Genomic DNA, 12,586 nt, shown 5'->3' with positions numbered 1-12,586 from the left:
GAATGTGCTCTCTTTGAACCAGTCACACAGAAGCAAAGTGTGTTGTTTTTAAAAAGAAACTAAATAAGGGCTGTTTGACTATAGAAACAAATAATAATCATTTATTTTATTTCATTTATTTATTCAGTTCATTTCCAACATGGTTGCAATCACAAAAATTCACTTTGACATTAAGAGCAAAATCACATCATCGTTTTTTTTTTTTTTTTTGTCTTTTTGCATGCCGGAAAGGGCGACGGAGAAAAGCAGTTCGCTTATCTAGATCCATCCCCTGGTTTGAACACAGATAATTTTACATCAAAACTCGTGTCTTTCCTGGTCAAACATTCTTATCTTCTTCATACCACAATTTCATCTGTTACGGCAAAATTGCGGTTGACCTCATTTGGAGACATGATTTATTGCTCTGGTTGAATGATGGAGTCCAGGCGAGGCATTGATGATTTTATAAAAAAGGTAAAAAAGAGTACAAGGATGGACAAAATTAGTGACCGCCCGGGCGGACGTCCGCTGATCGAGTGGCACAGTTCTAACTCATCACGTATATTCTCCCTCAGTCCCCCTCCCTCCTCCCCCCAGGAAATAAAGAGGACAGAGTGGAGGTGATAGAAGAGAGTGAAAAGAGACAGTTTCTTCTTTGGGTCAAAACAACCAGTTCTCTGGTATCTCCTGATTGTCGTGAGTGTTGGAGGTGTGTGCGTGTATGGTGTTTGTGTGTATGAATGGATGTGTATTGGGTGTGTATGTGTGACTATGTGAGTGTGTGTAGGCATGTGACTGTGTGATGCCTCCGTGTCTGAGGGATAAGATGTGTTTTGGGAAGCTGACCTCGAGAAGAGAGCCGAAAACATGAGACAGCAGAAATGAAAAGTCTCAACTTAAAGCCTTAAAAAGAATAAGGTCTATGAGTAAATATGTTAATAAACATAACTAACAATTTTTGCCCCGACACATCTTTTGTGTTTTGTGTTTTTTTTTTTTTTTTTTCCTTTTTTGTGTGATGTGTTCTCGTCTGCAGTCATGGTTCCTGTTGTTACTCCTCCTCACTGTCCTTTTCATCCGTATCTCCTCGGGCTTTCTTTTCCAGTCGTTGTTTACGTTCCTCCAACTCTGTGTTGTTCGATGAAGAGTTGACTTGGGACCTGTATGCGTGTTGGAATATCCTCCGTGTCTTCTCCTTAAATCTTGTCAGATTTACGGATTGTTGTGTCTCTACGTCAAGGTCATTCCAGAGGTTACACACAGTACTATGTTTCCCAACGTTCGATTTGACCCTGTCTAGTCTAAACACATTATTATGTCTGAAGTCGTAGGAATTTTGATTGTATGTGAAACGTTTTTGTATTTGATGTGGTAGTTTTTTAAATGAAGCCCTAAATGTGTGTATTTGTGATGATTATTGAAGTCATAATTGAAATTACGATTATTTGTTAAACAAATAGTTATTTACTTTAACAAAATATATTCTTTAAACATAAATAAAATCCTTCAAACACTAAAATCAAGTATGTTTACTTTTGCACAAAACAAAACACTTCTTGCACGTGATGTGTCTTTGCTCTAGGTCTTTATCATCAAACCCAAAATGTTCCAATATCAGAGAATTTGACTTGCTTTGCTTGGTTACAGAGCGTTTCTTCTGCCATGTTTCAAAACCCCTAGCAACAACTTACCTCGTGTTAGCCTGCAGGCTATGCTAGCTTTAGCTTTGAGGGGGGCGGGGTAGAAGAGCTTGCATGCGTGTGTATTAAAGAACTCTAAATTTGTATTAATGATCATTTTTCTTATGTGTGCCAAGCTTTATTCTTTATAGATATCCAAAATTGTTTGTTTTATTTAGCAAATAAAACATAAGTATAATAAAATATATAAATACACTACTATGTATAGCAATTCAAGTCGTGCAAGTCCAATGAATTGCTTGAAATGGTACAAAGGTAAGTACTGAACAGCCAGATAATAAAAAGTTTGGTTAACCAAAACCGAAAAATAATGTACATTTCAGAATTATACAAATAGGCCTTTTTCAAGCTGTTCTGCAGCAATAAAGGTTGAATCAGCCTTTAAAGCTGGTGCTACTGATTCCTACAGGTGTTCCAACTTTTCTTGGTTACTTCCAACTCCCTCTGTCTGCATAAAAGCAGTGTTGGAACACATTGTGGTCCAGACCCTCATGAGCATCAGGTGAACAGTATTGTTCATGGATTCCATCATTTCTTTTTCAACTGAAATTGCTTATTTTTTTCTACGCTTTCATTTCAGAGTGCAATGACACAATAAACTGAATAATTTTCAGTAAAAAACTGGAAAAATGTGGTGTTCTAAAACTTTTGACCAGTAGTGTACATCATACTTTGTCATATATGTAAAGCTACGTACACGAAATGCCACGGAGTAGCGCCCAGGGAGCAGTTTTTTTTTCCTGAACAGTTTGTTTTTGTTTTTCAGTGAACCCCAAAGTAGCCTAGCTTTTTTCTATCGTCCAGTAACCCGTCCTTTGAGTCGTTAATAGTCTTTGAAAAACCTTGTAGAAACAACGTGATGAAGCATTTTGAACTCGTAGCCCAAAAATATGTTTAGCAATACCATTTTAAGATAAAAGAGGGTGGAGTAGTGTCATTGTTGCATGGAAAATATAATGGTTCAACAGGGTGTTCCTGTGCTTAATGGCTATAAAATGTAATTATGTATAATTACAGAAACAATGGAAAAAAAGGAGTGAAATGTCAAAAAGCAGTATGTAACATGTCATGTTCAGATAGGAATATAGAGCTAGGAAATAAAATGTGATTTAATTTTCTTAATTTATTACTAATAGTCTATAGAGAGTATGGATATTTTTAGGCATGAGAATCATGTGTAACCTCTGAGAGTTGGAGTTAGTGGTTATATTGAGAGAGAATAAATAACAGAAGTTTTGTTTTATGGACATGTCCATTAATGTATCTTTAGGATCTAAAACCATCAACTTGCCTTGTGTACAAAATGTGCCTAAGTAAATTTGCCTTGCCTAAAATTTAAGTTTAAAATCCCAGGTCCATCCTGAGAATCGAACCAAAGGGACGCCAATTAAAGTCACTCCTTTGAACCTGTAAAATATAAAATTACATCGAATGATGTTGTCACAGAAACAATGTTGAGACGATGTCTGATTGCAAACTGGAAAAAGGAACTTGAACTGAGCCAGTCTCCTGCTTAGTGTAACATTTGGCAAGCGCTGTGCAGAAAAATCCACCTCAACACACAGTGATGAGAAGAACATCTGCTAACAACAATATGCAAATCAGATGACAAAGTTGTTCCACACACGACAATGGGGTGTTGTTTTCAGTACACAATTAGAAAAACAAAATAAGTGCATAAAAAAGAACAAAACATGCCATAATTATACTCCATCGTCCCAGCTTGTTTCTTGATTTTTTGATTGTCTTTTTACACTAAGACGAGGAAATATCATCACTACATAATATGAAAGGATTGAGTTATTTTCAAAACTCTATTGGGTTTAAAAACTAGTAGAAAGATGATTGCAGCTAGGGGAAAGCATGTTGTAGAATTTTACCAATTACTAGTTTATTTTTATTTGGGCCATAGTCATCTTAAATATGTAAATCCTTGTAAACCAAAGAAATTGTGTCAATAATGATTTAGAAGTAGGGCTGCTCGATTATAGAAAAAATACCCACAATTATTTTATTCATAATTGAAATTATTCAAACAATTATTTGTCAACCAGAAATATCAATGTCAGAGAATTTGACTTGCCTTGCGTGGTAGAGCATTTCTTCTGCCATGTTTCAAGACCCCGAGCAACAACTCTCCTAAGTTAGTATTAATAATTGTTTTTTCTCATGTGTGCCAAGATTTATTCTTTATAGTTTTTGTACTAACACATGTTTTTGTACTAACACATCCAAGAACATTGCTGGAGCTGTAGTTTTAGTTGTAGTAATAGTAGTAGCTCCAGCAGGAGGGTGTTAAAGTTTGAGCTGACAATTTTCAAGATGTGGCCAATTTCCCATGAACACAAAATGGAGAATATCTCGATACAAAATAACACAATGAAAAATGAAGCATGTGTCTCATTGACTTTTTTGATTGAGAGGCCAAAACAGAAGTTTGTGAAAAATTCCAAACATTTTTCATTTTTTTCCCCCATATTAAATTGTCTTCACTCAGTTTTTGTATTTCCACATTGAGCTGGTTTAGGGCCAAGAGTTTTACAACTGATTTACATTTGACGCAAATCAAAGTTCGTATGTGCTGTTACCACTCTGGCTTGAAGAGTAGCAACAAAGAAGGGAGACCACACAAAAGCACAGGGTTTAGCAATATATTATTGAACAAAAATAACGTGGATATGTAAATCAGTATGAATGCAATAGTCTTGAAGTGCATGTCGTGAGTGGCTGTGTAGATAAATCAACTAAACTAACAAAAGCATGGATGGCCAGGGCAGGAGTGGAGCAGAGCGAGAGCAGGTCTCAATCAGGCCCTTTTAGAGAGCCACAGGTGGACCTGATTACCAAAACCCCACCCAAACTCCTGCAAAGAAGGAACAAGGAAACAATTAGCAGAAAGTTCTTTCAAAATAAAAGGTCAACCCTTTGACCGTCACAGTGCTCATGGGAGCATTTTCAAAAAATGCAAGTTATCAAAAATCTATGATAACTTTTGATGTCCCACTTCTCTACATGATCTCCAGCGATTTTAAGCCCGTCAATGAAACACCCTAGGAGGAGTATGTTAAAATAAGTTCGCCCCATAATAAATTCTCTTCCCTCTGTAGGGGGCACTAACGTGGCAATGTCCATTTTTCCACATTGAGCTGGTTTAGGGCCGGGAGTTTAACAACTGAGTCACATTTGACAACTTTGTATGTGCAAATGGGAGCATTTAAAAAAAGGAAAAAATTAGGCCAAGATTCACGGCTCTGTCCTGCAAACACCGTAAAAGTTATAAAAAATCCATGGATCACTTTCGGCATCCCACTTCTCTAGATGATCTCCAGCGATTTTGAACCCCGTTAGTGAAACGCCCTCGGAGAAATGCGTTAAAATACAATGTGAGCAAAAATAGCAATTTTGCGATTTTCAATTTTCAATTCAAGATTCATGACTTCCTGTGTATTTTTTGGCGTGGTCCTAATAATATTTTTTACTTGTCTTGTCATTGTCTACTTCTGTGTCAATTCCTATTTCGTAATGCATTTTTGTGGTACTTGGGGGCGCTGGCGCGTCAAATTTTTGCATTTTTAAAAAAGAAAATAGCTATAAATTAGAGAAGCGCACGATTGAATTTTGTTTGAATTTTTGAGACTCTACATAATGGTTCAGTGGGTGAAAAGTAGGTGAGTTGGTTCCGACACCGGGAAAGAAAGAGTAGGCTCACCTAGCCTCCGCCCCTTCCCTCGTAGTGTGGCTACTACAAGAGCAAGAGGCCCTTCGCCAGCTTGTGGTGCAAATATGACAAGGGTCCATGATGGGCACATGGTATTCACATAGGCTCCGCCCCTTCGCTCGTAGTGTGGCCACTATGAGAGTAAGAGGCCCTTCGCCAACTCGTGGCAACTGGGCCTAATAAAAAAAATTTTAAACTAATATAAATTATAAACATTTTTTTTTTTTTAAACTCAAATTTTTTAAGTTAAAATCTACAAATTCGATAAATCAATTAAATTGATTTTTTGCCCCGCCGTAGAGGAACCCTGAAAGTAGGCAACAAAATAGAGTGGATGGGAAAGTAATGATGAAAGTAAATTTTCATATGGATCAAGGATAAGCTAATGTTCCTTATATACATCAAACAACATGTTACTTAAAGCCTAACAGCAGCATTAAGTAGGGCTGGGCGGCGATATATGATATTAATCTCGATATTTTTAACTCAGTGTATGAACTTTTGAAGTTGTGCAGGGTCGACCTAACCCTGTCTACAGCAGTCGTATTTGTGAATGAAAGATAATGCATTTAAAGAATATCTAAACATGACAAAAACATCTATTCATTTGATAATAACAAGACTAACACCCCACCCTTTACCCCACCATGGTCAATCTGCACCACCCATCCCTCCTCGACGATACCAGGCTCAGGATCACTCTTCTCTTCAGGCCAGCTGTGTTCAACTTAGAGCGACACAGGCCTGATGTGTGCTGGGTCCAGACTGCAATAGCTCTATTTTTAGGAACAACCAGAAAAAGTCAGGGCCCTATGGAGTTAATGCAGCTTCTTTAATTCCTGTGGTGACAGGTAACACAGGTAAAATTGTGAAATTAAAGAAAAGCAAAAAGCTTTATAGAGATAAAAATTTGACTCCTATAACATGTCATCCAAAAAGTCCACCAGTGTCTCCAGTAAAGTCTTTAAAATTAGCTCTTCTTAATGTTAGATCTCTTGTTAACAAGTCACTAATAATTAATGATTTTATTTTGACACATCACTTGGACTTTTTATTTCTCAATGAAACATGGTTGAATGATGGTATCAGTAATACTATTCTCAATGAAAGTGCACCACAAGACTTTATTTATTTAAATAAGTGTCGTACTTGCAGGAAAGGTGGTGGAGTTGCTGCCATTTTTAAAACAATATTTCAGTGCAAAGAAATAACATTTGGTGATTTTATCTCCTTTGAATATATGTCATTCTTACTGAAGGGTGATTCAAGAGTTCTGTTTTTAGTCATTTATAGACCCCCAAAATATTCTGGAGAATTCATGGATGAGTTTGCTGAACTGCTGTCAGTTGTATGCACTGAATACAACTTTTTAATAATAACAGGTGACTTAAATATTCATGTAGACAATAACATGGACAATACTGCCAAAGAACTGTATGCTTTAATGGATACTTTTGGTCTTACACAACATGTGACTGGTCCGACACACACTCAAGGTCACACTTTGGATCTGGTTATCTCTAAAGGTGTTGATATCTCTGCTGTTGATGTAAGAGACTTAGCTCTATCTGATAATTTCTGTGTCTTTTTTGACCTAGAGACTGTAACATCTGTTCCCCCTAGTTATGTGTGTTTAAAGAAAAGGTACATAAATGAGAACACAAGTGCACAGTTTATGGAAGCCATAGCAATGACACCAACATTGAGTGCTGAGACAGTTGATGATCTTCTGGATGAGTATAATAGAAACGTCTGTAATGTCATAGATGTGGTGGCTCCAATCAAAACTAAGAGAAAACCAAACACACAGAAAACACCTTGGAGGAGGACTGAGATAATGCAGAATTTGAAATCTGACTGTAGAAGAGCTGAGCGTAAATGGAGATCAACAAAACTCCAAATTCATCTAGAACTGTACAAAATAAGTCTGCGAAAATTCAATGATGGCTTGTTCAAAGCAAGGCAGCAATACTTTTCTGAAATTATTGCCAAAAATGTCAACGACTCTCGCACGTTGTTTTCTGTAATTGAAAAGCTCACAACCCCCCCCAGATCAGATAGCCCCTGAATTACTGTCAGCTGGAAAATGCAATGAATTTGCTGTATATTTCAATGAAAAAATACAATCAATAAGGTCAAACATCAGAACAAACCAGCAAAATCACAAAAAGCTTGAACAGCTTCAACCACTGAGGGATGAGTCAACTACAATGTTAGAGTTTATTACAGTGAACCCAAAAACAATAGAGGAGACTGTTCAGCAGCTGAATCCATCAATGTGTTGCCTTGACACAATACCCTACAACTTCTTTAAAACTGTTGTAAAGTCAATTGTCACTGATTTGTGTCAGATAATTAACTGCTCATTCCAATCAGGCACCGTACCAAAATCCCTGAAAGTAGCTGCTGTGAAACCGCTGTTAAAAAAGAGAACACTGGATGCCTCTATACTGGCTAACTATAGACCAATCAGCAACCTTCCATTCATGGCCAAGATCATTGAGAAGGTGGTCTTCAACCAACTGAGTCAATTCTTAACATTCAACAAAATATTTGATAAATTTCAGTCAGGTTTTCGTTCTCATCACAGCACTGAAACTGCTCTTATCAAAGTGATCAATGACATAAGGTTGAACACTGATTCAGGAAAAGTATCTGTTCTCATTCTGTTGGATCTAAGTGCTGCATTTGACACTGTAGATCATACAATTTTGTTGCACAGATTGCAAACATGGGTTGGACTAAATGGAAAAGTAATGCAATGGTTTAAGTCATACTTGGAGGAGCGAAGCTATTTTGTAAGCATTGGAAACTTTGAATCTGACAGATTACCAATGTCCTGTGGGGTTCCTCAGGGCTCTGTTCTTGGACCTCTTCTGTTTAGCCTTTATATGATTCCTTTAGGACAAATTTTACAGAACTGTAAGGTTGATTATCAGAGCTATGCAGATGACACACAACTATATCTATCACTGAACCCAGATGACCATGGTCCCATTGAGGTGTTGTGTGACTGTTTAGAAAAAGTAAACTGCTGGATGAGTGAAAACTTCCTTCAACTAAACCATGACAAGACGGAGGTGATTGTCTTTGGTAACAAGGAAAAGAGGACTGCTGTCAGCAATTATCTTGAGTCTCGATCTTTAAAAGCTAAAGACCAAGTCAAAAACCTTGGTGTTCTGATTGACTCAGATCTTACATTCAGCAGTCAGATCAAATCTATCACAAAAACAGCCTTCTACCACCTAAAGAACATCTCCAGAGTGAAAGGTTTAATGGCTCAGAAAGACCAGGAGAAACTGGTCCATGCTTTTATCTCCAGCAGACTGGACTATTGTAATGGTCTTCTGACAGGAATCCCCCAAAAGAGCATCAAACAGCTACAGCTGGTTCAGAATGCTGCAGCTCGGGTCTTAACCAGAACAAAGAGGTCAGAGCACATTACTCCAGTTTTAAAGTCTTTACACTGGCTCCCAGTCAGCCTCAGAATAGACTTTAAAGTTCTGCTGCTGGTGTATAAATCTGTGAATGGGTTTGGTCCAGAATACATCAGTGACATGTTAGTCAGGTATGAACCCAGCAGGTCTCTCAGATCTATGGACACAGATCAGATAGTGGAGCCCAGAGTTCACAGTAAACATGGTGATGCTGCTTTTAGTTGTTATGCTGCAAAGAAGTGGAACAAACTGCCAGCGGAGCTGAAGTCAGCATCCAATGTGAACATTTTTAAATCAAAGTTAAAGGCACTTTTTTTCTCTACTGCATATGATTGAGAGAGAGATTTTTTGTCATGTTGTTGATGTAATGATGATTTTACTGATGATTTTAATTGATTTTACTGATGATTTTAAATGTTCTTATTGATTTAAATGTTCTTATTGATTTTAAACAATTGAATGTTTTATCATGTAAAGCACATTGAGTTGCCTTGAGTATGAAATGCGCTATATAAATAAATTTGCCTTGCCTTGCCTTGCCTTGATAAATAAAAAGTAATAAAATAAAGTACATAATAGACACGTGCAGGTACAAGCAAAGAAGAAAAAAAAGTAAATTACCAAACTTTTTCTTATACAAAGAAAAAATGAGTTAAACAGTAACTTACGAAACAACATGAGAAAGAAAAATACAAACACAGTTTTGCCAACATTCAATAGAGAATCAATAGAGCAGTGTCATTGCTGAGTCAAAGACTGGTTGCAATCATTATCCAAGTTTAAGTCACATGCCAAAATCTCCAATAAAAGACACCTACGCAGGAAAGATTGCATGCAAATGGAAAAATCATTTATCACACATGACAAAAGTATGTTGTGTCCACGTACATGAAGTAGAACAATGAAAGAAAAGAAGGGCAGGTACCTGTGTGATCAATGTACTGAAAAGTAATTATTTCTAAATATAAAGGGGAAGGGCAATCGTAGGGACAATAGAGAGGTTGTAAAATGACTGTAGCTGAATGTGCTCTCTTTGAACCAGTCACACAGAAGCAAAGTGTTTTGTTCTTAAAAAGAAACTAAATAAGGGCTGTTTGACTATAGAAACAAATAATAATCATTTATTTTATTTCATTTATTTATTCAGTTCATTTCCGACATGGTTGCAATCACAAAAATTCACTTTGACATTAAGAGCAAAATCACATCATCGTTTTTTTTTTTTTTTGTCTTTTTGCATGCCGGAAAGGGCGACGGAGAAAAGCAGTTCGCTTATCTAGATCCATCCCCTGGTTTGAACACAGATAATTTTACATCAAAACTCGTGTCTTTCCTGGTCAAACATTCTTATCTTCTTCATACCACAATTTCATCTGTTACGGCAAAATTGCGGTTGACCTCATTTGGAGACATGATTTATTGCTCTGGTTGAATGATGGAGTCCAGGCGAGGCATTGATGATTTTATAAAAAAGGTAAAAAAGAGTACAAGGATGGACAAAATTAGTGACCGCCCGGGCGGACGTCCGATGATCGAGTGGCACAGTTCTAACTCATCACGTATATTCTCCCTCAGTCCCCCTCCCTCCTCCCCCCAGGAAATAAAGAGGACAGAGTGGAGGTGATAGAAGAGAGTGAAAAGAGACAGTTTCTTCTTTGGGTCAAAACAACCAGTTCTCTGGTATCTCCTGATTGTCGTGAGTGTTGGAGGTGTGTGCGTGTATGGTGTTTGTGTGTATGAATGGATGTGTATTGGGTGTGTATGTGTGACTATGTGAGTGTGTGTAGGCATGTGACTGTGTGATGCCTCCGTGTCTGAGGGATAAGATGTGTTTTGGGAGAGAGCCGAAAACATGAGACAGCAGAAATGAAAAGTCTCAACTTAAAGCCTTAAAAAGAATAAGGTCTATGAGTAAATATGTTAATAAACATAACTAACAATTTTTGCCCCGACACATCTTTTGTGTTTTGTGTTTTTTTTTTTTTTTTTTTCCTTTTTTGTGTGATGTGTTCTCGTCTGCAGTCATGGTTCCTGTTGTTACTCCTCCTCACTGTCCTTTTCATCCGTATCTCCTCGGGCTTTCTTTTCCAGTCGTTGTTTACGTTCCTCCAACTCTGTGTTGTTCGATGAAGAGTTGACTTGGGACCTGTATGCGTGTTGGAATACCCTCCGTGTCTTCTCCTTAAATCTTGTCAGATTTACGGATTGTTGTGTCTCTACGTCAAGGTCATTCCAGAGGTTACACACAGTACTATGTTTCCCAACGTTCGATTTGACCCTGTCTAGTCTAAACACATTATTATGTCTGAAGTCGTAGGAATTTTGATTGTATGTGAAACATTTTTGTATTTGATGTGGTAGTTTTTTAAATGAAGCCCTAAATGTGTGTATTTGTGATGATTATTGAAGTCATAATTGAAATTACGATTATTTGTTAAACAAATAGTTATTTACTTCAACAAAATATATTCTTTAAACATAAATAAAATCCTTCAAACACTAAAATCAAGTATGTTTACTTTTGCACAAAACAAAACACTTCTTGCACGTGATGTGTCTTTGCTCTAGGTCTTTATCATCAAACCCAAAATGTTCCAATATCAGAGAATTTGACTTGCTTTTCTTGGTTACAGAGCGTTTCTTCTGCCATGTTTCAAAACCCCTAGCAACAACTTACCTCGTGTTAGCCTGCAGGCTATGCTAGCTTTAGCTTTGAGGGGGGCGGGGTAGAAGAGCTTGCATGCGTGTGCATTAAACAACTCTAAATTTGTATTAATGATCATTTTTCTTATGTGTGCCAAGCTTTATTCTTTATAGATATCCAAAATTGTTTGTTTTATTTAGCAAATAAAACATAAGTATAATAAAAATATATAAATACACTACTATGTATAGCAATTCAAGTCGTGCAAGTCCAATGAATTGCTTGAAATGGTACAAAGGTAAGTACTGAACAGCCAGATAATAAAAAGTTTGGTTAACCAAAACCGAAAAATAATGTACATTTCAGAATTACACAAATAGGCCTTTTTCAAGCTGTTCTGCAGCAATAAAGGTTGAATCAGCCTTTAAAGCTGGTGCTACTGATTCCTACAGGTGTTCCAACTTTTCTTGGTTACTTCCAACTCCCTCTGTCTGCATAAAAGCAGTGTTGGAACACATTGTGGTCCAGACCCTCATGAGCATCAGGTGAACAGTATTGTTCATGGATTCCATCATTTCTTTTTCAACTGAAATTGCTTATTTTTTTCTACGCTTTCATTTCAGAGTGCAATGACACAATAAACTGAATAATTTTCAGTAAAAAACTGGAAAAATGTGGTGTTCTAAAACTTTTGACCAGTAGTGTACATCATACTTTGTCATATATGTAAAGCTACGTACACGAAATGCCACGGAGTAGCGCCCAGGGAGCAGTTTTTTTTTTTCCTGAACAGTTTGTTTTTGTTTTTCAGTGAACCCCAAAGTAGCCTAGCTTTTTTCTATCGTCCAGTAACCCGTCCTTTGAGTCGTTAATAGTCTTTGAAAAACCTTGTAGAAACAACGTGATGAAGCTTTTTGAACTCGTAGCCCAAAAATATGTTTAGCAATACCATTTTAAGATAAAAGAGGGTGGATTAGTGGCATTGTTGCATGGAAAATATAATGGTTCAACAGGGTGTTCCTGTGCTTAATGGCTATAAAATGTAATTATGTATAATTACAGAAACAATGGAAATGTGTCCTTAAAAACACAATAGGACAGAAAC

The sequence above is a fragment of the Gouania willdenowi genome, chromosome 4, assembly GCF_900634775.1.
Source record: "Gouania willdenowi chromosome 4, fGouWil2.1, whole genome shotgun sequence".
In the NCBI taxonomy this organism is placed as follows: Eukaryota; Metazoa; Chordata; class Actinopteri; order Blenniiformes; family Gobiesocidae; genus Gouania; species Gouania willdenowi.
This window is presented reverse-complemented; position numbering follows the sequence as displayed.